This window comes from Cervus canadensis, chromosome 21 (assembly GCF_019320065.1).
Source record: "Cervus canadensis isolate Bull #8, Minnesota chromosome 21, ASM1932006v1, whole genome shotgun sequence".
Taxonomy (NCBI): Eukaryota; Metazoa; Chordata; class Mammalia; order Artiodactyla; family Cervidae; genus Cervus; species Cervus canadensis.
The window spans coordinates 42,684,935-42,711,755 of NC_057406.1; the positions used below are offsets into that span (position 1 = coordinate 42,684,935).

General features: G+C 39.7%; 2 pseudogenes; one reads left to right on the forward strand and one right to left on the reverse strand.

Moving 5' to 3' along the window:
- Positions 1-15,651: 15,651 nt before the first annotated feature.
- Positions 15,652-16,512, forward strand: LOC122424065 (annotated as a pseudogene).
- Positions 16,513-21,455: 4,943 nt separating this feature from the next.
- LOC122423212 lies at positions 21,456-22,304 on the reverse strand (annotated as a pseudogene).
- Positions 22,305-26,821: the final 4,517 nt, after the last annotated feature.

Genomic DNA, 26,821 nt, shown 5'->3' on the forward strand with positions numbered 1-26,821 from the left:
TGGGTGTCTGTCAGCAGACAAGTGGATAAACAGGTAGGGGATATATATACACACACACATACACACACACACACACACACATACACACACACACACATATATATACACATAGACATACACAATGGAATATTACTCAACCAAGTAAAAAAATCTTGCCATTTGCAATAATATGGATGGATCTAGAGGGTGTTATACTCAGTGAAACAAGTCACAAATAAAGAAATATGGGGTGATCTCATTTACATGTTGTTGTTGTTGTTTAGTTACTAAGTCATGTCCAATTCTTTGCAACCCTTTTCCAGGCTCCTCTATCCATGGGATTTCCCAGGAAAGAATACTGAAGTGGGTTGCCATTCCTTTCTCCAGGGGATCTTCCCCACCCAGGGGTCAAACCCATATCTCCTGCATTACAGGCAGATTCTTTACTGCTGAGCCACCAAGGAAGCCCCACTTACATACAGCTTTTTAAAAAGTTGAATACATAGTGACAGAGAGTAGACGAATGGCTACCAGGGCCCAAAGGGAGGATGGGAGAAATGGGGAGGTGTTGGTCAAAGAATACGAACTTCAAGGTAAAAGGTGAATAAGTTCTGAGCATCTAATGCATAGCATGGTGATGATAGTTAACAGCACTGAATTAAATACTTGAAGTTGTTAAGAGAGTATATCTTCAATGTTCCTATCATATAATGCAGTAGTAAGTATATGACATGATGGAGGTGTTAGCTACTGCTACAACTACATCGTCTACTTTTGAAGCATTGAACTTCGCATTCCACTCATGCTTTCAAAGGGATGTGAGGCGTCCTATCGAGATGAGGCGGAGAACTAGGGTATTCTCTAGGGTCTCCACAGGGGACTCAGACATCCCTTCATCTTGTGAGATGAAAGACGAGCCTGCATTCAAGTCACTGCAAGGAAATCCAGGCTTATTTTGAGTCAGGGCATCTCAGTGTCCATTCCACTTGAGGCAGCAAACTCAGGGTCCCTCTCACGTACCTATAGCTGAGAGAAGCCTCCTCTTTAGGTGTTGTTTAAAGCTGGCATTCCTCTTGAGTCAAAGCCAGGGAATCAGCATTCCTCTCGAGATGATTTGAGGTAAACGGAGCTGTTTTCTAGTTGCTGTGCTGAACGTGGTGTTCCTCTATACTTAGGATGGTGTTCTCGGGGAATCTCTGGAATTGCCTAAAGGAAGTCAAGCCACTTGTCATGTTTTGGGGAATGCCGGATGGTTCTGGAGCCAATGTAGAGGAATCGGCCTCATCTCGAGTTGATTTGGGGTACACCGAGCTCTTTAGTGTTGCTGCGGTGACTTCAGGGTCCCTCTAGACTTGTATCAGTGTTCTTGGGGACTCTCTGGAGTTCCATCAAGGAAGTCAAGGTTCCTTTCATGTTTGATGGGGAACACAGAATTGCTCTGCACGCAATGCAGGGGAATCTGATCTCATCTCTCATCGAGCGGGGAGTCTCATGGTTTTTCTCGAGTTGTGAAGGGAACCTGGGTTATATTCTCGAGTGAAGACGGGGATGGCCCCTCAAAACTCGTGTTTGTTCAGCGACGTCAGGACTCCTGTCTAGTTGCGAGGGACAACTGGGGATTCTCTTCGAGGCTTGGCAGGGCAATAGGGACGCCTCTCCAGCTGAGGCGGGAGACCAAGGGTCCCTTTCCACGTGCCACACACATATATATACATTGGCGGGAGACCCAGTGTCCTTTCAAGTTGCCACAGGGATCCTAGGATTCCTGTCAATTTTCAAGAGGAGTCAGTCATCGTCTACTTTTGAAGCATTGAACTCCGCGTTCCACTCGTGTTGTCAAAGGGATGTGAGGCCTTCTTTCGAGATGAGGCTGGGAACTAGGGCTTTCTCTCGAGTCTTCACAGGGGATTCAGACATCCCTTCATCTTGTGAGATGAAAGACGAGCCTGCATGCAAGTCACTGCATGCAAGTCACTGCAGGGAATTCTCGGCCCCACCGAATCAGGGCATCTCGGTGTCCATTCCACTTGAGGCAGCATACTCAGGGTCCCACTCACATACATATAGCTGAGAGAAGCCTCCTCGTGAGGTGCTTGTGGAAAGTTGGCATTCTTCTTGATTCGAAGCCAGGGATTCAGCTCTCATCTCGAAATGATTTGGGATACACGGAGCTTTTCTCGAGTTGCTGTGCTGAATTGGTGTTCCTCTAGACTTGGGATGGTGTTCTCGGGGAATCACTGGAGTTGCCTAAAAGAAGTCAAGCCACTTGTCCTGTTTGATGGGGAACGTGGGATAGCTCCGGAGACAATGCAGGGGAATCGGGCCTCAACTCGAGTAGATTTGGAGTACACCGAGTGCTTTCATGTTGCTGCGGGGACCTCAGTGTCCATCTATACTTGTGAGAGTGTTCATGGGGACTCTCTGGAATTCCATCAAGGAAGTCAAGGCTCCTTTCATGTTTCATGGGGAACCCGGACTTGCTCTGCACGCAATGCAGGGGAATCGGGCCTCATGTCGTGGCGAGGGGAAATTCTCATGGTTTTCTAGAGTTTGGCGAGAACCTGGGGTATATTTTCAAGTTACGGCGGAGATGGCCCTTCAAAACTCTTGTTGGTTCAGCAATGTCAGGACTCCTGTCTAGTTGCAAGGGACACATCTGGATTCTCCTCGAGGCTTGGCAGGACAATATGGACGCCCCTCGAGATGAGGGGGTGACCCAGGTTCCTTTCCAGTTGCCAAAGAATTTTGGATTCTTATCGATTTTCAAGAGGAGGCAGCTATCCTCTCCTTTTGAAGCATTTAACTCCACGTGCCTCTCGAGGTTTCAAAAGGTTGTGAGGCCTGTCGAAATGACCCAGGGAACTAGGGCTTTCTCTAGTGTCTCCACAGGGGATTCAGACATCCCTTCATCTTTTGAGATTAAAGACAAACCTGCATTCATGTCACTGCAGGGAGATCCAGCCTTATTTCGAGTCACGACATCTCGGTGACCATTCCACTTCACACAGCAAACTCAGGGTCCCTCTCACATACCTATAGCTGAGAGAAGCCTCCTCTTGAGGGGCTTGTGGAAACTTGGCATTCCTCTTGATTCAAAGCCAGGGAATCAGCTCTCATCTCGAGATGATTTGAGACACAGGGAGCTTTTCTCGAGTTCTGTGCTGAACTTGGTGTTCCTCTAGACTTGAGACGGTATTCTCCTGGAATCTCTGGAGTTGCCTAAAGGAAGTCAAGCCACTTGTCGTGTTTGATGGGGAACGCGTGATGGCTCTGTAGACAATGCACTTTAATCGGGCCTCATCTCGAGTTGATTTCAAGTACACGGTGTGCTTTCATGTTGCTGAGGGGACCTCAGAGTCCCTCTAGGCTTGTGACAGTGTTCCTGGTGACTCTCTGGAGTTCCATCAAGGAAGTCAAGGCTCCTTTCATGTTTGATGGGGAACACAGACTTGCTCTGCATGCATTGCAGGGGAAGCGGGCCTCATCTCAAGTTGATTTGTAGTACACGGAGCCCTTTCATGTTGCTGCGGGTCCTCTGGGTCCCTCTAGATTTGTGAGAGTGTTCTTGGGGACTCTCTGGTGTTCCATCAAGGAAGTCAAGGCTCCTTTCATGTTTGATGGGGAACACGGACTTACTCTGCATGCATTGCAGGGGAATCGGGCCTCATCTCGCTGCGAGGGGAAAGTCTCATTGTTTTTCTGGAGTTGCGGCGGGAACCTGGGTTATGTTCTCACGTTACTGAGGGGATGGCCCTTCAAAACTCGTGTTTGTTCAGAGACGTCAGGACTCCTGTCTAGTTGCGAGGGACACATTGGGATTCTCCTTGAGGCTTGGCAGGACAATAGGGACGCCTCTCCAAGTGAGGTGGGAGACCAACTTTCCCTTTGCAGTTGCCAGAGCGATACTGTGACTCCTGTCAGTTTTCAAGAGGAGTCAGGCTTCATCTCCTTTTGAAGCATTGAACTACGTGAGCCTCTCGTGTTGTCAAAGGGATGTGAGGCCTCCTGTTGAGATGAGGTGGGGAACTAGGGTATTCTCTAGTGTCTCCACAGGGGATTCAGACATCCCTTCATCTTGGGAGATGAGACGAGCCTGCATTCAAGTCACTGCAGGGAAATCTGGCCTAATTTCGAGTCAGGGCATCTCAGTGTCCATTCCACTTGAGGCCGCAAACTCAGGGTCCCTCTCATGTACCTATAGCTGAGAGAAGCCTCCTCTTTAGGTGTTGTTTAAAGCTGGCCTTCCTCTTAAGTCAAAGCCAGGGAATCAGCTCTTGTCTCGAGATGATTTGAGGTAAACGGAGTTGTTTTCTAGTTGCTGTGCTGAACGTGGTGTTCCTCTATACTTAGGACGGTGTTCTCGGGGAGTCTATGGTGTTGCCTAAAGACGTCGAGCCGGTTTGCCATTCCCTTCTCCAGTGGACCACATTCTGTCCGACCTCTCCACCGTGACCCGTCCGTCTTGGGTGGCTCCACACGGCATGGCTTAGTTTCATTGAGTTAGATAAGGTTATGGTCCATGTGATCAGATTGGCTAGTTTTCTGTGATTATGATTTCAGTGTCTGCCCTTTGATGCCCTCTCACAACACCTACCATCTTACTTGAGTTTCTCTTACCTTGGACGTGGGGTATCTCTTTACAGATGCTCCAGCAAAGCGCAGCCACTCCTCCTTACCTCGGACAATGGGTATCTCCTCAGGCCGCCCCTCCTGACCTTGAACATGGAATAGCTCCTCTCGGCCCTCCTGTGCCCGTGCAGTCACCACTCCTTGGAAGTGGGGTAGCTCCTCTAGGCAGCCGCCCCTGGCCGTGGGCGTGGGTAACTCATCTCGGCTGGCACCGCTGGTCGAATTAGCACCCAGCAAAATCTGTATTGTTTTATCCAATGTCTCAGAGAGAGAACCTGAAGTTCCATCATCTTTGTGGAGGCACAAGCCCATTCCTCACGTCTGCTGTCTGCTTTGATGTTTCTGCTTGTGAACCACATCCTGTTCTTTCTATAGGTTTAACTTCTGATTTTGTACATTATTGTGTGTGTGTGTGTGTGTGTGTGTGTTTAATTTCTTATCCAAGTTTAATAGTTTGTCCCTGATTTCTGTCATCCATTTTGTTGGTAAACCAGCTCTGGAACTACTGGTCTGTATCATATACTTTCTGGCTCAAAAGTCAATGACATAGTGTCACACCCAGAAACCTATGGTCCCCAAGGAGCATAAATATCAACTATCAAGCCTCTATTTGGTGCTTGTCTCCTCTCTATAATACTCCTAAAAATTAGCTTTTCCTTTGCCTGAGTATGTAGAGGGAAATAACGCCTCACTTTTTATTCAAATCAGATAATTCCAGTCATAACAAAGATATTCACTGTATTGATACATAATTTCTGTATATATACATTAGTATGTTTTGTTCATCATGTTGATTATTATTTTCATATTTCTTAGTTTTTTATATGTGTTTGCTTTTGTATTTTAAGTTCATGGACACTTCTCTCATCTTTGTTTACTTCTGAATGGATGACTATTTTATAAAGCTGTTAGTTATATTATAAAAACTAACATCTCATGGATGAAATCATACATATGAAAAAGGCAATAATTGACAAATAAAATAGAACTAATGCCATAATGTGTGTGTGTGTGCTCAGTTGCTCATTTGTGTCTGACTGTTTCGAGACCCATGGCCTGCACCCTGCCAGGCTCTTTTGTCCATGTGATTCTCCAGGCAAGAATACTGAAGTCGTGTATTCCCAATCCCGATCCATGTAAATCCATGGCTGATTCATATCAATGTATGACAAAACCCACTGGAAAAAAAAAATAATAATAAAAAAAAAAAAAAGAATACTGGAGTCAGTTGCCATTTCCTTATCCAGGATATGTTCCTGACTCAGTGATGAAACCTGCGTTTCTAGCATCTCCTGTATTGGCAGGCAGAGTCTATGCTACCTGGCAAGCTCATATTTTTTATGCATCTCACTAAATTTGCATTCTTGTTTGAGTTCTGTTACCTAATGTGTATCAACAGTAGGAGCCAGTTCACAAGGGAACAGACATTGAGTCTATCTCTGAGAATAAATATAATCAAGACTATTTTGCTATAGTTGAAACTCCAGTACTTTGGCCACCTGATGTGAAGAACTGACTCATTGGAAAAGACCCTGATGCTGGGAAAGATTGAAGGCAGGAGAACAAGGGGATGACAAAGGATGAGATGGTTAAGTGGCATCACCAACTCTATGGACATGAGTTTGAGCAAGCTCTTGGAGTTGATGATGGACAGGGAAGCCTGGCGTGCTGCAGGCCATGGGGTCACAAAGAGTTGGACATGACTGAGTGACTGCACTGACTGATTTCCTTATAGATCTGAAAAGTGAACTGTAAACTGTGGCAGATGAACTCATATGATGCCACTTTGAGATATTTTGCATGAGCATGTCTCTGGGAATCTCAGCACTAATGGACCTTTAGACTCTGACAATCAAAGTGTAGAAGATCTGATTATATTCTCTTCTGTAATAACTTTTTATGGTTAAAGATGGAAAATGGTCTTATTGCTGTGATCATTTCTAAGAATCTTTGCAAGCCTGTTTTCTGTCTCTCAATTATTCTTCCTCTGGATATATTCATAGCTTATCCCCTCAATACTTTTGATTTATTATTAAAATGTATCTTCTTAATAATGACTTTTCAGACTACTTCATAAAATTGCAACGCCCACCCAGTAACCTTCTATATCTCCTGTTCCTCCGTCTCTGCTTAATTTTTCTCCTTAGCACTTATCATTCTGTAACCCATCATACAGTTTATTCGTGTTTTTTTTTTTAATTCTGGTATATATAATACAATATACTTTTATGATGGTAGAAATTTGTGTCCTAAAAATACTATTACATCTCCAGTGCCTAGAATAGCACCTAGCATAATGTAAATGGTAAAGTATCTGTTGATCTAATAAATAAATAACTGTATAAACATATATAAACCACCAGAGACTAGAGAGTGGCATGGAATGGATTGTCTGTCTTAGTTCAGAAGGAACTGTATTATAATACTGAATAATAAAGAGCAGAAGGAAAAATAAAGAATATAATTATGAAGAGAAGACACACAGAAAGCCATAATCTGGTCCTTTGACTAGAAGAACAAAATTAATAATCCCCTGTAATGTGGTGGTATTTACATGAGTATTTACATATTTGCCATAAGTTATTTATTGTATGTTTAAAATGGTGCAGTCTATTGTATGTAAATCACACTTTAAGAAGTTCAATAAAATATAAAAATATATAAAAAACATTTTCTTTTCATTTTTCTCTTATACCTTCCTTTATCTAGTGACTGATTTCAAAATGCTATAGGAATTATAGAAATTTTAATTATTAGTTTTCATTGTCTTTAGTTATATTTCACCAGTATCATCAGGATTTATATAATAATTAATATATCTAACAGTAACAGTTTCTAGAATATGAAACTAGGAGAAGTTAAGAAACGTGCTTAAAGCCACAGAAACATAAGTCATGAAGCTAGAATTCAATTAGATCACATCTATTTGAACCTTTACCTACATTCAGAACTTCTGTCATTAGGAAAGATTTGACTTAAAGGACAGAGTCTTTGGTAACTTTTCATAGTCTATACCTCCATGTGACTTTGAAAGTGTGTTTTTTCCTTGGAGTAGGGTACATGAGGACCTCTTGGTAACTGAAGTGGAAGCTGTCCCATTAGGACAGAGTAGGAAGTGAGGAGGGCTCTGTGGGCAGAATCTTTCATTTGACAATCTTGTCTGGGATTAATTAGCCTCATGGTTTGCTGTGATTCTGGATTAACTGAATTTAATAGCTCATTTAACAAATCCTTCAGGGTTGGGTGGGAAGGGTGAAGACATTTTTCCTTCAAAGCCTCGGCAAATAACTTTTCATGAAATCCCTATAAATATCTGTTGGAGGAAGAGGAAATGTTTAATTCACATGCTTTGCCAGAGAATTATTTGGGGTAATGGATATGACTATTTAAAAATAGTTTTATCACAGAATAGTGAGAATATTTCCTATTTATTCTAGAAATTTCTAAGAGCAGAGTAAGAAACTTTCTGCCAGCATTACAGACCCTTTTGAAGAGTCTAACTCAGGCTTTCTAGGAAGGGTTGGTATCTATGGGGTATCTTCTCTCCCTCTAGGTCCTTAGACAGAAAGCAGAGTGGATCTATTTGGAGTACAATTTACATGTTGCAAATACTGAGCCTGATTTGTCTTCAAAGTAAATTGGTATTGAAGGATTAAGAGCTCATAGCTCTTTTTTTTTTCCCCCACAAAGAAAAAAGGTAAGTTTTCAAGCCTAACTGAACAATTTCCTTTTTCTTGACTCCCATTCAAGACTGGGTCAGTTGCCCCTACCCAGTTCTGTCTCCTGAGAAACCTCATGTTCAAGAAACACATTTCCCTTGAGGGGGAATTAAAATCCTTGAGAGGATTTTAATATTTGGGGGATCCTCTTCTTTCATTGGTTTCTGCTTAATGCAACACTGGCTCAGCCCCAAGTTCTTATCCAAAAGGGGACACATTGAAGGGAGCAAAGGCACAGTACTCTATACCTCCACCTTTCTTATTTACAAAGCTTAAGGACAGGAAAAGGACAAGGGCATGGATTAATGACACGCAGTGGGTGTGCACTGATGCTGGTGATGTTGTGGTGCTTATTGTCCTAATTATTACGCTAACATTCCCTGTCCAGGACACACCATCCTCCCTACTTACAGCCCCAAATTGCATTCTCTTTCTGGGATTGGCAGGACTGGAGAAGAGAAAGATCAACTCTCTGGTGAAATCCAGGGATAAACTACTCTTCATCCCTAACGTGGGCCTTCACTCACCCTTGTCTTGTGAGGTTTGCCCTATCTCATCCCCTGGTTCTTCTTTTTCTGGCTCTTTCCCACAGTCAGATTTTCCCTTTTGCTCTGATTCCTGCCACCACTCTCTATCCCCTACTCCTCACCATTATTTTTCAGATATACACCTAAAATGCTGATCTCTTTGACCCATCCTGAAGTTTACACCCATTTACAAGTCAGAACATGAACTAAACATGTCAGAGGTTTACTTCTTTACCTGCTTATGATTTTCCGGCTTTATGTTGGCTCCTCCTGGATGGCTGGAGACTGATGTTTTATGTAACAGTGTGGAGCAGAGTCTTAGCAAGAATTGCCATGGAGCACAAATGTTTCAGTTCTAGTCCTGGTTCCTCTCTGACTATTCTCGGCTGAATCCTGCCTCCCAGCTTAACTTCAAGTAAACAAAATAAAATAATATGAACTGGTCTCAGTATGACAGTCTCTAGGTCCATCCACATCTCTGCAAATGGCACAATTTTGATCCTTTTATGGCTGAGTAATATTCCATTGTGTATATGTGCCACATCTTCTTTATCCATTCCTCTGTTGATGGAGGCTGCTGCCATGTCCTGACTGCAGTAAAAAGTGCTGCAATACACATTGGGGTGCATGTATCTTTTGGAATTATGGTTTTCACGTATAGCAGGAAATAATACAATATTGTAAAACAGCTCTGCTCCAATAAAAATTTAAAAAATAAAACACACACACATGAACTTACCTTATGAGATGGCAAAATCAAATGAACAATAATATTAAAACAAACCTGAGAGGATTGCATAATTCAATAAATACACACACACACACACACACACACACACACACACACACATGCATGCCCTGTAAAATGGATAGCCATTAGCTAGCACATTATCTGACAGAGCCAGGCTTAACTGCTGCACACAGAAGCAGAAGCACTGGCACCGAGTTAGAGGACTCTGAGAGCCACAGTGAGTATCTCAGTCATTGTTCTTGAAAACTACAGTAATCACTTTACTGCATTTATGATGTGCCATGTCTTTAAAATGTTCACTTTTCCTTTTCTTTTTTTTTTCCTTTGGCCTTGTCTAATGGCATGCAGGATCTTAGTTCCCTGACCAGGGATTGAACCTGTGCCTCCTGCACTGGGAACACAGAGTCTTAACCACTAGACCACCATTTGTAATACTAATGTTTATGAAATATCAGCCTGACTTTATGGTATGTAGTAGCTAATAATTCTTAGAATAAAAACACAGAGAGAGCTCACTCAAAGTGTTACTTTTCATCCACTAAATTTTTGTGCAAGATATTTTATTTAGAATTGAATGAAAATGAAGTACTCTGTGAAAAGACTTACTGAATTTTATGTTTTAGAAATGTAAAAATGATCACGTTTTAGGGCAGTGAACATATTTTCTATAACATTATAGTAATAGATACATACACTGCACATTTATTCAAATCCATAGACTATACACCACCAGCAGTGAGCCCTCAGATAAACCAAGGACTTCAGGAGATCGCAATGTGTCAGTGTAGCTTCATCAGTATAACAAATGAATCACTCTGGCGGGATAGTTAATAATGGGGTGGAGGTTATATATGTGTTAGGGCAAGGACTGTATGGGAAATCTCTGAACCTTTCTCTTAATTTTATTGTGAACCTAAAACCTCTATAAAAAATAAAGCCTTAAAAATGATAACATTGACAGCACATGATCCTATTAAATATAAAAAAGGATATATTTAATTTTGCTATTTTGCATGAGACTAATTGAAAATGAGCATCTAAGATCCTTCTCTAAGAAGTGAAAGTCACTCAGTCATGTCTGATTCTTTGCAACCCATGGACTGTACAGTCCATGGAATTCTCCAGGCCAGAATACTGGAGTGGGTAGCTATTCCCTTCTCCAGGGAATGAAGTAAGAAATCCAAAGTCACCAGTGAATCATATCTGGGGTCACTGAGGATCCAGACTTTATTTCATTGGGACCACAGTGGATCAATTTGTATGCTTCCCACTTAGTTTCTTAGTATAGGGGATCAAAAGACATATCTCCCCTGGAAGCTCCTTATCTTCAAGAAGGTAGACATTTCATTGCAGATGAGCCTAAAGCTCAGTTGGAGATATATATATATATATGACAATTATGTTAAACAACTTAGTTATTTCTGTTCTTAGGTAGTGAATAAAAAATAATAAAAGCCATTCACATATTTTTAGGCCTCTACATTTTATATATCCCTACAAAAACATATTCAAACAATATACTCTTGTTTTCATTGCCTTTGGCTAGGTAGAAAACCTAGTTTTCGAAGCTTTTCTACTATGTCTTTGTTGTTGTTCAGTTGCTATGTCATGTCTGACTCTTTGCCACTCCATGGACTGTTGTATATCAGGCTTCACTGCCCTCCACGATCTCCTGGAGTTTGTTCAAATTCATGTCCATTAAGTTGGTGATGCTATCTAACTATCTTTTCCTCTGCCACCCCCTTCTCCTTTTGCCTTCAGTGTTTCCCAGCATCAAAATAATCCAACTAAACTAAAGGTTTCAGTTTGGTTTTCTTTTTATTTGCTTGATAAAGCATTTGCCTTATCATGTCCACTAAAATACTGCTTTCCTCTTTCCTTCCAAAGCCCTCACTCCTCTGAGTTTTATCTATGGATTCTAGACTTTTTCACATCCAAGGGCCTATGTTCCTTCTGCTTTCCTCTTATCATCGGCCTATATTATTGAAGGTGTTATGTACTTTTATTTATTTATATTTAAATACATATTAAAATTTATGAAAACATCATTCCTAACTTCTGGTCACCATGAGAAAACTGCTGTGATATACAGTCCTAATATGATTTCATCTACTTGGAAAAGGAACATAATGTTTAAAACAGTTGTGCACTTCTTTTATAGGTAAATGAAAATTTGAATTGGTATTTTTGGAAAATGAAAAATCCATCTTGGAAAGCTAACACTCATAATCATAATAGAAGCTCAGTTCAGTTCAGTTCAATTCAGTTCAGTCACTCAGTCGTGTCTGACCCTTTGCGACCCCATGTATCACAGCACGCCAGGCCTCCCTGTTCATCGCAAACACCCGGAGTTTACTCAAACTCATGTCCATCGAGTCAGTGATGCCATCCAGCCATCTCATCCTCTGTCGTCCCCTTCTTCTCCTGCCCCCAATCCCTCCCAGCAGCAGGGTCTTTTCCAATGAGTCAACTCTGCATGAGGTGGCCAAAGTATTGGAGTTTCAGCTTCAGCATCAGTTCTGCCAATGAACACCCAGGACTGATCTCCTTTAGGATGGACTGGTTGGATCTCTTTGCAGTCCAAGGGGCTCTCAAGAGTCTTCTCCAACACCACAGTTCAAAAGCATCAATTCTTCAGCACTCAGCTTTCTTCACAGTCCAACTCTCACATCCACACATGACTACTGGAAAAACCATAGCCTTGACCAGATGAACCTTCATTGGCAAAGTAATGTCTCTGCTTTTTAATATGCTATCTAGGTTGGTCATAACTTTCCTTCCAAAGAGTAAGTGCCTTTTAATTTCATGGCTGCAATCACCATCTGCAGTGATTTTGGAGCCCCCCCAAAAATAAAATCTGACACTGTTTCCACTGTTTCCCCATCTATTTCCCATGAAATGATGGGACCAGATGCCATGATCTTAGTTTTCTGAATGTTAAGCTTTAAGCCAACTTTTTCACTCTCCTCTTTCACTTTCATCAAGAGGCTTTTTAGTTCCTCTTCACTTTCTGCCATAAGGGTGGTGTCATCTGCATATCTGAGATTATTGATATTTCTCCCTGCAATCTTGATTCCAGCTTGTGCTACATCTTACCCAGCGCTTCTCATGATGTACTCTGCATAGAAGTTAAATAAGCAGGGTGACAATATACAGCCTTGACATACTCTTTTTCCTTTTTGGAACCAGTCTGTTGGTACATGTCCAGTTCTAACTGTTGCTTCCTTACCTGCATATAGGTTTCTCAAGAGACAGGTCAGATGGTCTGGTATGCCCATCTCTTTCAGGATTTTCTACAGTTTATTGTGATCCACACAGTCAAAGGCTTTGGCATAGTCAATAAAGCAGAAATATACATTTTTCTGGAACTCTCTTGCTTTTTCAATGATCCAGTGAATGTTGGCAATTTGATCTCTGGTTCCTCTGCCTTTTCTAAAACCAGCTTGAACATCTGGAAGTTCACGGTCCACGTATTGCTGAAGCCTGACTTGGAGAATTTTGAGCATTACTTTACTAGCGTGTGAGATGAGTGTAATTGTGCGGTATTTTGAGCATTCTTTGGGATTGCCTTTCTTTGGGATTGGAATGAAAACTGACCTTTTCCAGTCCTGTGGCCACGGCTGAGTTTTCCCAATTTGCTGGCATACTGCATTCAGCACTTTCACAGCATCACCCTTTAGGATCTGAAATAGCTCAACTGGAATTCCATCACCTCCACTAGCTTTGTTCGTACTGATACTTTCTTAAGGCCCACTTGACTTCACATTCCAGGATGTCTGGCTCTAGGTGAGTGCTCCCACCATCGTGATTATCTGGGTCGTGAATGGAAGTAACCATTTCAATTGAAGGTACTGTATATCTGCATATGTTTTGCACATACTGAATTATCTAACCTTCATAGCAATCCTGAAAGGTAGATTGCATTATCATATATTTTCACGGCTGGAGAAAATGAAATGCATAGATTCAAGGAATTTGTAAAATATTACACTCTTATAAGCAGCAGGTGGAGTGTGAATCTAGGCAGTGCGGCCTCAGATTCTGTGCTAACTCACCTCTCAGACCTGATATAAAACCTGACTCTCTTCAGTTAAAGTTCACCTCTTTAAAAAAATTCTGAATTTTTCACTGATCAATGTACTCTTTAGGTATCTGTACTTTTTTCTCTGTAGATGGTTTCTACTCTTATAACATCGATCGTATGACAACTAACATAATTAATGATCTTATCTCTAAGTACCTTAAAACTCATATTAAACTTTTAGGAACAGGGGGGATGTTTTCCACATTCCTCATGATAACTCCAGATAATTTCAATTCAGTATTTAAAATGAAAGAAAATTATGGAATTATGGAAGGTAAGTGAGTGGAGACTGTATTATTATTTTAAAGGTTTTTCAGAATATAGATTACCTTAAAATGGGAAAATTGACCACTTGTATTTTATGAAAAGGAATAAAGTTACAGAAGAAGAAAAGATGCAAAGTCATAAAAGTGCAAGTAGCAGAGACTGAGACTGACATAATTCTTACTTAATGAGCCACATCCTTCTTCATTTTATCTGCACAGTAACCATAATTATGTCTAAAGTGATTTTCCCAAGATTTTGCAACTAGTAAATAGTAAATCTGGGATTTAAACTCAGACAAACTGACTCCAGCAACTGTATTCTTTACCAAGAAATATCATTTTGCTAGATTAATATCAATTGGAAATAAAATATCAAGATTACCTAATATAAGACAACAAAAGATAAAAGATACTCAGGACAATATGTTTTCATAAACATGTGCTAAAAATATAAAATTTGGCTTATAATGTAATTTAATATACATATAATAAAAATACATCTTAGCTAACCAAGTGAGCTAATACAATAAGCTTTTTATGCTTTGCTTATATGTGCATCAATTTTCTGCAAAATTCTAAAACTTTATATATCATTAAGTCAATACATAAACTATGGAAATTATAGTAATATGTGAAAATTGTTATAATAATTCTAAGTTAAAGTCAGGAACTACAATGATGGTTTCAATCAAACTATATATGATATTAGCAAATATCTGAAATAGAAAAAATATATTACTGTATATTGGAATTGCAGGATTTTTTTCAAACAATATCTTTAGGAAAATATTCTGGAAAATTTAGAGTAGAAAGAGACATATGTTAGTAAGATTATATATTAGATTATACATATATTGGAAATTTTACAAGTCAAATCCATAGGCAGAAAGGCTCAGTACTTTAACAAGGTAAGTTCATGAGTATAATCAAGAGAGTAAATAGTATTTTCCCAAATTATATAAACCTTAGTGTATTATCCACACATTTGTTATATTATGACCATCAGTGAAACTGACATCCTGAACAAAAGAGGCATAGGTAAAAATTGTCAGAGCATATTTCAACCAAGATTCCAGTGAAGTCAGGTATAATAGACACAAAAATGAACCAAACTAAGAAAGGTTTCTTCAGCAGGGACTCTAATAATACTAGCACTTAATATTGAAATAATACTATTTAGATATTAGAGAACACAGAAAACATACATAATGCCTGGAATATACATGTTTATATTGATGTCTATGTGGATACAAAATCGTCTTTAAATTTTTAAGAAAACTCAGAATAAGATATGGCAAGTATTTACACTCCATCTCTCATCTGAAGGCTAAATTTTGAAGTGTAAAAGTCATTTGCCCAAGGAAAGTACTAGTTCTGGAATTCGCAATCTTGGTTGGAATAAAAAATTTTAAAGGCCCTTCATTCTGTATTCTCAAAATTCAAAAAACTTTTATCCAAATTTGATCCAAGGCTGCTAACTTCTGAATCATGGATAGATCTGGGTGAGATTTGGACATGTGCAGATTTCCAGAGATTCATATCAGATTAAAGGCATTTGGAATTAACAGAGCATGAAACAGAAACTAGGACTTTAGAATTCAGTCCACTTATCTTCCCGAGATGTCTATTCTTTTCTTCTTTCTGCAGATTAAACCTTTAAACCTTTGTCAACTACACCTTATCTACAATCACTACCATGTCAGTGAATAAGAGTGTGACTGAATTCATTTTCTTTGGCTTGACACAGGATGTAGGAAAGCAGAAAGCAATATTTGGGGTCTTCTTGGTCCTATACCTTGCAACACTATTGGGGAACTTTCTTATTGTAGTGATTATTAAGACAAGCAGGGCATGGGAGTCCCATGTATTTCTTCCTGTTCTATTTGTCTTTTGCTTATGCCTGCTTCTCTATAACCACAGCCCCCAGGTTAATTGTGGATGCCCTTTCTCAGGAGAAAACCATTTCTTACAATGAGTGCATGACCCAGATCTTTGCAGCCCATTTCTTTGGATGCATGGAGATCTTTGTGCTCATCCTTATGGCCTTTGATCGCTACATAGCCATCTGTAAACCCTTGCAATATACAGCCATCATGAGCCGGCACCTTTGTGGTATACTGGTGATTCTAGCCTGGGTGGGGTCTTGTATTCACTCTTCAGCACAGATTTTCCTGGCTTTGAGGTTGCCCTTCTGTGGCCCCAATGTGATTGACCACTATTTCTGTGACTTGCAGCCCTTGTTGAAACTTGCCTGCATGGCCATTTCTGTGATAAATTTGCTTGTTGTTTCTAATAGTGTGGCCATATACATGGTGAGTTTCATGCAGAAGGAAGGTGAAAAGTCCTTTCTATATGCACCTCCAACTTCATTGTGGTTGTCATATTTTTTGGTCCATATATATTCATATACACATGCCCACCAACCACATTTCCAAAAGACAAGATGGTTGCTTTATTTTATACAATTGGGACACCCTTACTTAATCCACTGATCTATTCACTAAGGAATGAAGAAGTGAAAAATGCCATGAAAATGTTATGGTGTAGCAAAGCATGACTTTAGTTGATAAGTGTATATACAGAAATCCTTGTCTATATTTCCTTAATGATTTAGTTTTTCTTTATGGATAGAAGAGATAGCATATTTTTGTCCAGAAGCAAGAGTAAAGAAATACATGGATATAAAGACAGAGATACACAGTATCTTTATTCTGAGAGGATTGCATTAGAAAATAAATTTTGAACAACCTCTGATTACTCTTACTTTAATTCTATCAACATCAGACCATAATCATATGATAATTTAGTTTCCTGTACAAACATTTCTTCAGAGAGAAATGGATTAATGGCAGAATGTGTGTGTGTGTGTGTGTGTGTGTGTGTGTGTACATATTGATTATTTTTCTAGATTGTATTCTAATTCCTATGAATGTGGTCATACGAGCTTATCCATAAGGGACTGGAACTTTACAGAATCAAGGTTGCTGTCTTGACAACCTAACAGTTAGAGAAGATTCTCTGAGAAAAGGCTACTCTGGAAATCAGTGCTGAATCCACCTCACTAGTGTGTCTACACTGATGACCCTCAAACTCCTATAAAAGTTGGAACTATCAGTGAAAACCTAGACTGTCACTGAAAAACCTCTTAAAAAATCTTGAATAGTTAAGAAGATGAAGAGTCTTATATTTGGCTTAATAGGAAATAACAGCCAGTCAGTCAATTGCCCTTCAGAGTCTTTCACATTGTTCTTCACAAAGGGGAGGGAAGAGGAAATAAGAGTTTGGCAGCAAGAACGTGCAGAAGGGAAGGTGAAGGGCAGGAGACAGGACAGAAAGCGGTGCTTTATAAAGAGAGGGCAAGTGAAAGGAAGTGGTCATTCTGTCCACGTAGGAGAGAAGAAGCTTCATCTCCCTTGTATTTTGAGAATCACTGTCGGGAATATGAACATTTGCAGGAAATAATGAAATTTCAGGCTCTTCCCATACCATTAAGTCTTCTCTGTTATATTCATTTGTGTACAGGAAAGAAGCTTTTTTTTTTTTCTTTTGCTTCCCCATGACATCTGAAAACTCAAGTTTCAGTATTCTGGGAAGAACCTGAAATTGAAAGCTTAGCACTTCTCAAAATTGGATTTTATTTTATATGAAGTTATTTAAACAGTGTGTATTTGAATATAGCTTAATATATAGATAATGTTCACTCACCACTCCCACTGCCGCAACCACTCTATAATCTCATGATAAAGTACTGTCACACTATTTTAGAACCTGAACTTATAATTCCAATTCAAATTGGCACCAAGAATATTATTTTGTGATATTTAGGTATCATTTAATACTTAAGCATTGTTTTAAGGGAAGCATTTCTGTCAAGTGAAGACAAAATGTTATTATGTTGCACCTAAGATCCCCAATAGCTTTAATATAAAAAGTAGTGACAGGAAAAAAAATATTTAAGACCAAAAATGACATCTGTCAGAGCTTTTAATATCATATTCACAAGTTGTAAACTTGTTATATACTCCCCCCAAATAAGCAGTCCCCATTTTTCTAATTTAATGTCTAAAGTTCTGTTTTTAAAACATTTCCATTTGCTCCTATGCTGTGCTGTGCTTAGTTGTTCAGTCATGTCTGACTCTTTGTGACCGCATTGACTCCAGGCTCCTCCGTTCATGCATATTTTCTAAGAAGAATACTGGAGTGGGTTGCCATGCCCTCCTCCAGGGGATCTCCCCAACCTAAGGATTGCATTGTAGGCTGGTTCTTTACCAGCTGAGCCACCAGGGAAGCCCAAAAATATTGGAGTGGGTAGCTTATCCCTTCTCCAGGGGATCTTCCCAACTCAGGAATTGAACTGGGGTCTCCTACATTGCAGGCAGATTCCTTACCAGTTGAGCTGCCAGGGAAGCCTCTGGTTTTATAAAAAGATTACATTAAGTGTTACTGGTTCTTGAGTTGTTCTTGAGTTGCTCAGTTCTGTCCAACTCTTTGTAACCCAATGTCAGGCTTCCTTGTCCTTTACTATCTCCCAGAGTTTGCTCTAAGTCATGTCCATTGAGTTGATGATGCCATTCAACCATTTCATTCTCTGTCACCCCCTTCTCCTCCTGCCCCCAATTTTTCCCAGCATAAAGGTCTTTTCCAATGAGTCAGCTCTTTGCTTCAGGTGCCCAAAGCATTGGAGTTTCAGCTTCAACATTAGTCCTTCCAATGAATATTCAGAGTTGATTTCCTTTAGGATTGACTGCTTTGATCTCTTTGCCTTCCCAGGAACTCAAGGGTTTTCTCCAACACCACAGTTCAAAAGCATCAAATTTTTGGCAGTCAACTTTTATGGTCCAACCCTCACATCCAAACATGACTACAAGATAAACCATAGCTTTGATTACACAGACCTTTGTCATCAAAGAGACATCTCTGATTTTTAATACACTCTCTAGGTTTGTCATAGCTTTCCTTCCAAGGAACAAGCATCTTTTAATTTCATGGCTACAGTCACCATCTACAGTGATTCTGGAGCCCAAGAAAATAATGTCTTTACTTCTCCCATTAAGGTGGTGTCATCTTAAGTAAACAAGACATAATCCAAATATAACTTTCATTCTTTTTTCTTGTTGTTTATTCAAATTTAATATACTGGGGAATTATTTACCCATGCTTGAATAAAACCTCAGAGCTGTCAGCATTGCATACATGATCTAAGTCCCTCATATATGTTTGATCTTGCTTCTGGCCTCTCTCTGCCTGGATCACTATGTTCCATTCACTCTGTTATTTTACATTTCCTTAAAAACACCATGATATTTCTTGAATTAGAGTTTTCTTTCTCTAGAATCTTCATCTCATTAATCTTCACATGACTGTTTTCTTCTGACCATTTTTGTAACTACTCAGCTTGTTGGTATTACAATATTAATATGGCTCATAACTTTTTTCTAATCAGAATTCTAAATTCAGAATTTCTAAACAGAATTTTAATCAGTTTAAAAGATACATGCTAATAGAATCCTTTTCTGACTGCCCAATATGAAGTACCTTCCATGAGATAATCACAGCCTTCCATTTCCATTAACTCTATTATCATGTTCATTTTCTGCCCTTTTGTTTCAGTTACTTTTAATTTTATTGTTCGTTTCTTTTTATGCCTCAACCATCTGAATAGGGCTATTTGAAAAATACAGGTTCTTACGTTTTATATTCATACAACAGATATTTATTGAAAAATGAATCCATGGGAAGGATAAATAAAAATCCCTTCTGGGCTTCCTTAGTATCTCAGTGGTAAAGAATCCACCTACTGATGCAGGAGATGTGGGTTCCTGATCTGCGAAGGTCACACATGCCACAGAGCAATCAAGCCCTGGTACCACAACTATTGAGCCTGTGCTCTAGAGCCTGTGAACCGAATCCACTGAAGCCCACAAGCTGTAGACCCCATGCCCCGCAACAAAAGAAGTCACCACAATGGGAAGCCCACGCATAGGAACTAGAGGGTAGCCCCTGCTCGCAGCTACTAGAGAAAAACCCATGAGGCAATGAAGACTCAGCAGTCAAAAATAAATAAAAAATTTTAAAAAATCCCTTCCTGCAGACTTGTCCAGTCTAGACCGGTATGGAAAGTAATAAAAGTCAGAGGATAATTATACAAAATAAACTTGCTTTTGGTCATTGTTACTAAGAAAATGAAAACATTGACATAGAGAATAATGGTGACAATGTAAGAAGCATTTAATAAAGTCACAGAGAAAGGCTCTCTAAAGTAATGGCACTTCATCTCGTACCAGAAGTTTGAGAGAAGTAGTCACCTAAGTAGGATGAAGGCTTGTTTTGATAGAGAGAGAAGCAAAATCTTTCACAAATCTAAGAAGTGAAGTGAAGTGAAGTCACTCAGTTGTGTCCGACTCTTTGCAATCCCATGGACTGTAGCCTACCATGCTCCTCTGTCCATGGGATTTTCCAGGCAAGAGTACTGGGGTGGGTTGATATTTTCTTCTCCAGATGATCCTCCTGACTCAGGGATGGAGCCCAGGTCTCCCGCATTGTAGGCAGACGCTTTGCCGTCTGAGCCCCCAGGGAAGTCCTGAGGACAGATGACAAATCTCAGGATGTCTGATGCACACTGAGGGGTCAGGTGAGGCACTCAAGATGTGATTGGAGATTTAAAGGAAGTAGAAAGATTAACCAGGAAATTCTAGTACAAGGCAAGGAGATTCTAAATAATCGAAAAACAATAAATAAAATGGTTCATTAAGATTTTAAAACTGTGTACACTGCACTTTCAAAAGTCAGGGGGTCACTAAGAATGAGTCCTAGAAAAACATCTAAATATGACACTAAACTTTGGTTATAAAAAGTTCACTTTTTCACAAAAAATAATCCATCAGAAAACATTCTATCTGGAAGTGGTTCTGCTGAGAAATGGCTATATTTTCTCATTACTGATAATGAAGTTTGTTCTGATAATGATATACCAATAATGAGAGTTTGTTATCCAGGTTTGTGATAGAACTATCAAAATCCATTTAGAATTATGTTTATGGAAATGAATTAAAAATAAAAATAATAAAAATAGGAATAACAGCAAGAAATTTGACATTTTTTTGGAATGAACTTTTCCATCAGTTCTCCTTTCTCATGTTATTTCTTTTAAAATATTTGCATTTATTTGCATTTTGATTTAAGCTATTGAGATATTTTCTGAAACATCATGTAATAATTAAAAAATAAATAGGAAAAGTGAAAAAATAGGAAGGCAATGGGAAGCTAAAGAAGAATAGAAAGCAGTAAGAGTGTCATAATCCTTAAATTATAATCCTTAATCATAATCATAATCCTTAAATCCATAAACACTATAAATCAAAAATCAGATTTATATTTTTAAGAACTCTCTTTGGTTGTTAGTGGGGAATGGATAATTTTATTACCCCCACATTTCTGAAAGAACAGAGTTCTCTTTAACAGAAACACATGACATTCTGAGCATGACAGTCACTTGCCAACCTAACTCCCCTGTTTCATCCACAGTTTTCTCATGGCATTTTTCACCTCCATATTCCTAAGGGTGTAGATCAAGGGATTTGACATGGGTGTGATGATGGAATCAGACTCGGCCATCACCTTGTCTATGAGATAGGTGGCCACAGGCCTGACATACAAAAACACACAAGGCACAAAGAACGTGACGACACAGTGAGGTGGGAGCCACAGGTGGCGAGGGCTTTATGCCCCCCTTCAGAGCTGCAGGACATCAGGGAGCAGAGGATGACCACATAGGAAGTGATGAGGATGAGGAAGATGGGCACACACATCACCCCGCTGTTGAGGATGACTAAGAGACCCAGGGTGTGGGTGTCTATGCAGGCCAGTTTCAACAGTGAGAAGCTGTACTATGGCATGGAAAAATCTGCCACCCCGGCCCCTCCCAGCAACAGGCAGCACATCCGAGGCCTCATGATGGTCACATAGTGAAGAGGCTTACAGATAGCCACGGAGTGGTCATGGGCCATCACGGTGAGGAGGATGATGCCCACTCCACTGAAGAAGTGCTCAGTTAGAGCTGGGCCATGCAGCCTTCCAGGGAGATGGTAGTGCTCTCAGAGAGGGAGTCCACAATCAACTTGGGGGCAATGACGGAAGAGAAAGTGACATCCAAAAGGGACAAGGAGGTAAGGAAAAAATGCATGGGTGATCTCAGACTCTGACTCATAACCATGGTTATCACAATGAGGAGGTTTCCCAAAACGGTGGCAAATACATGATTAGAAACACGGCAGAGAGTATTTTCCGCAGCCCTGGATACCTCGTAATGCCCAAAAGAATGAATTCTGTCACATTGTTTTGATTTTCCATGTGTCAGCTGCTGATATGAGCTCCAGCTAAGAGTTAGAAGACTTGGAAAAGCAGCACATGATTTATAACTAGTGATTATTTGGCTTCAAGTATTTCCAGGATCTCAGGGAACCTATGTTTTTTTGTTTTTTTTTTATTGTTTTGTTTTTTGTGTCTTTTCATTTATTCATTATCCAGCATTTGACTATTAATAACCTGATAAATAAGGAGCTTAAAAGAGAGCTGCTTCTTTAGTGCTAGGTTCTCCCCAGGCTTTTTCCTTCTCTTTTTAAATGGTGTTTCCATGTGAAATACATTTCTCCCTTTTACTGTTATTATTTATTATCAGCACCTACCTACTCCAGGCACTAGAATAACACCATAACTGACTCTTTTACAGATGAGGCAACTGATTCTCACAGGCTTGAGGCAACATAGCCACGGTTGTACAGCAAGTGAGTGGTGAAGCCAGAATGTGGACCATATTTTCTGACTCCAGAATCAGTGCCCTCAAACACCAATACTTCTCCCCTGGTCATTACATTGTGATTTTACCATTTACCAATTACTGTGCTAAGTATATTCCAATATACTCTATAATCCTGCTTTATCTCCAATTAAATATGAAGTGGCTTCTTCTTTCTTTGCTCTTTTCAAATGTTATGATGATTCTTTAGTAATTCAGTGCCCTACTTATAAATATTAAATTAATGAAATACATCTAAAACTATAATCTCTGAGTAATATGTTGCTCATTAATGAAGACCGCAAAGCATGATGATCCAGCAAAGACCCACGCCACAATATAATCCACTCAAACTTGAATCAGTCCTCATCATTCCTTTCAGTTTTCTCTGTTCCCTAATTGGAGTTAAGGATTCTGGAATGCAATAGGGACAATTCAATAATTAGTTTTTAAGTTCACTAATTATGCTGGCTGGGCAAGATGCCAAGATACACATTGACTCATTTAAACCTCATATGATACCATATGGACTATGTACATATAAAATTCCCATTTTAAAGAAGATAAATTGAAATGTTGGAATGTTAAATCTCTTGCATAAGATTATATAACCTGCATGCTATGAAGCTGGCATTTTGATCACACAGCTCAAATTCTTAACCACTGTTTCCACTACTTGAAAAGAGAACAGATTTTTGTGGTGTTTCAGGAGAGTTGTTTCAACCTAGGGAAAAAAGTTACAGTGAAAACATGCTCCCTATTATTGGGATTTTTCAGGAAAGCTGGCTGCCTTATTTTAGGAATTTTGCAAGCAGCACAACTCCAAATTGACATTTGACATCTTGGCAAATGATGAAAGGTCACTCTGACTGTACACCACAACCAGCTCCACCCCAACCCATTACAGAAAATGTGAAGCATCCACAGGAGACTATGGAAGTGCCATTTTATACATTCCTTAATCTCATCCACTCCCTCCCTGCCCAAGAGCTGAGATCTTTCTTGAGAGCACCCTTGTGAATCATAAGGAGCCCTGGCTCAGGAGTCAGGAAATGAGAAGTGTGTTTCCTTCCAGGCTGTGTCACTGATCTAGCCTATCACTTGAGCACGTTGCTGGCACCTCTAGCCTCAGTACCCTCATTTTCAGTGTAGGGATGGTCCACTCATGAGAGGCAATGGGAGGGAACTGTCCTCTTCATATATAAACAGTCACCCTTAATCGTGTGCATTGACTATGCCTCTCGGCAAGATTTCCTTAGAGAGGTGATTTGTTTCATGTTAAAAAAAAAAAAAAAAAAAAGGAAAGGAAAAAAAAAAGGAAAAAAAAAAAAAAGCCCCTGCTCTAAATAATATCTAGAACCCCTTTTGTCCTATGACCAGAGTGACTCCTACCTAACATTCAGCTCCTGTCACCAGCACCACTCCCTTCTTTATTCAGTGTTCCTTGTTTCCTCACTATATTTCACTGTCATCTCATCCACCTCCTGCCAGACTCATTTTTTTTTTTTCATACTTGCCTTTCTGTTTACAGGGAATATCACTGGGTCCAGACACAGCAAACCTATTAATAACTCTAAGTCACTGCCAAGTCTGTTTACTGCTTCATACACAAACTCAGCTTCCTCAAGCCTCAGTTTAAGTTCTGCATAAACTGAGTTTATGCACCAGTGCAATTAGTAAATGAGAAACCATAGATGCTTTATGTATATTGCTTACTATCTGAGGGACATGTGCAAAGCTTCTGTTTTGGTGTTTCTCAGTCATCAGAAACAACCAAATGATGTAAGCATTTTAATTGGGTGGATTTTCTGAAGTAGCAGCTGAGCCTTAGAGAACCTGTGCTAAATTCCTTGCAGTTTCTTGACAGGCATATGATTAATCCAAAGTCCTACTATTGACTCCTATAATTCCCAGCCCCCGTACTCACTTCCTGTATTACAGAGATATTGTGAAGGTCCAAGGAGGTAATACATACAGAAAAACTTTGGAAAGCAGGACTCACACTTTTTTTTTTCCTGATCACATCCTTATGTCTGTAAGTTCTAGGCTTGCTTACTGCCTTTGCCCTTTTTACCAACCATTATCAGGTATCCTACCTGCTATGTCTCCCCAATGTTGCCCTCACCTTCACCAGCCTGAATATTTATTCCACTTACTCATAAAACATTTTTAATATATTATTATTTCATAGGGCTTCCCTTGTAGCTCTGCTAGTAAAGAATTCACCTGCAATGCAGGAGACCCCAGTTTGATTCCTGGGTCCAGAAGTTCCCCTGGAGAAGGGATAGGCTACACACTCCAGTATTCTTGGGCTTCCCTGGTGGTTCAGACAGTAAAGAATCTGCCTGAAATGAGGGAGACCTGAGTTTGATCCCTGGGTTGGGAAGGTCCCTTAGAGGAGGGCATGACAACCCACTCCAGTGTTCTTGCCTGGAGAATCCCCATGAACAGAGGAGTCTAGCGGGCTGCAAGTCCATGGGGTTGCAAAGAGCTGGACATGACTGAGGGACTAAACACATTTTACTTTATATTATTCCTTCATGCTTATTTTGTATTAATTTCTTATGTCCATAGGGACATGTTTAAGGACTGTTACTTCTTTCAACTTTCTGCAAGTTTTTAATAAATTAGCTAGATTGTGTTCATATCAACATAATCCAAGGCATTTTATCAGCTGGAAGGGAGCTGCAGTGAGCCATTGGGTGCAGGGCATGCTGGTGCCAGCTCGTCTCTGGATTTGAGAGCAAATCTGCCGTCAGAGCCTGGCGATATTTCTCTGTCAACCCAGCACAATGATGCTGTGTCCTGACTGTCTGCATTTATGTTCCTGGATATGCTTCAGCCAAAATCAAGAATTAAAGAGTACCTTGACCTTTCTGTCCAGGGTTGCATCACACAACCTTCCTGATATTCCTTTCACAGTGGGTCAGTAAGGAGGTAAAATGAAGACAGGGACAGTTTAAATTAATGCTCTTCTTTTTTTTTTTGCCAGTCTTCTTCCCTCAATTTTCCCTAATTATTTAAGTTGATGGCAAATATTTTGAAAGTTTGCCGGATGTGATTCATTTCTTTACATAAAGGCAGGGTTGATAAATTTAAAAATCATTAAAATAAGAATCATTGTGAAGGCAATACATGAAAGAAAATAAAATATCGAAGAAATTGTAAGCCTCAAAGCTAGACCATGGCTAAGAGACAGGATGGGTAGGTCTATTTCCAGCAGAGGGAACAACATGGACGAAGGCCCAAAGGTAGAGTGAAGAGACATTGTGTAAATAAAAGAGAGATCGAGGGTCTTGGCTCACACACATCAGTTCAAGAGTTTATTTCTGCAACACCTGTTAGCTGTGTAACTATTTTTGTTGTTGTTTAGTCTCTAAGTCGTGTCCAGCCCTTTTGCAACCCCGCAAACTGTAGCCCCCCAGGCTCCTTTGTCCACGGAATTTCCCAGACAAGAGTACTGGAGTGGGTTGCCATCTCCTTGTCCAGGGTATCTTCCTGACCCAAGGGTTGAACCTGCATCTCTTGCTTGGCAGGCAGGTTCTTTACCACTGAGCCACCAGGGAAGCCCATATAACTATTTCAGCGATGTAATTTACTTTTTAACATGTACATTTGTATTTAGAAATGTTGAATTTGCATATTTATACATGCAATTGAACAATATAATTATGCAATAGGTACACATATACACTGTACTTTACATTTTAATGAGAAAAGTTATAATTTATACCACTCCATGTCAGTATATTTCAATTTTTTGCTATTTTAACAAAAGTGCAATTAAATCTTTTTGTGATTGTATGTAATATATATGATGTTTCCACAAGAAAGAAACATGTTTACAATGGAATTGCAGAATCAAAGGTATAAACATTTTAAACCAAATAGATACTCATATATTCTTCTTTCAAAATGTTTATTCTCAACAATATTATATCAGAGAGGTTTTTTATTTCTATAACATATCCTATGAGAATATATTGTATGTTAGAAAATAATTCAGAAAAACTTTCAACAAACATTTAAATCAGTTTCATAGATAAATGACAATGAGAACTACTTTGTCAAT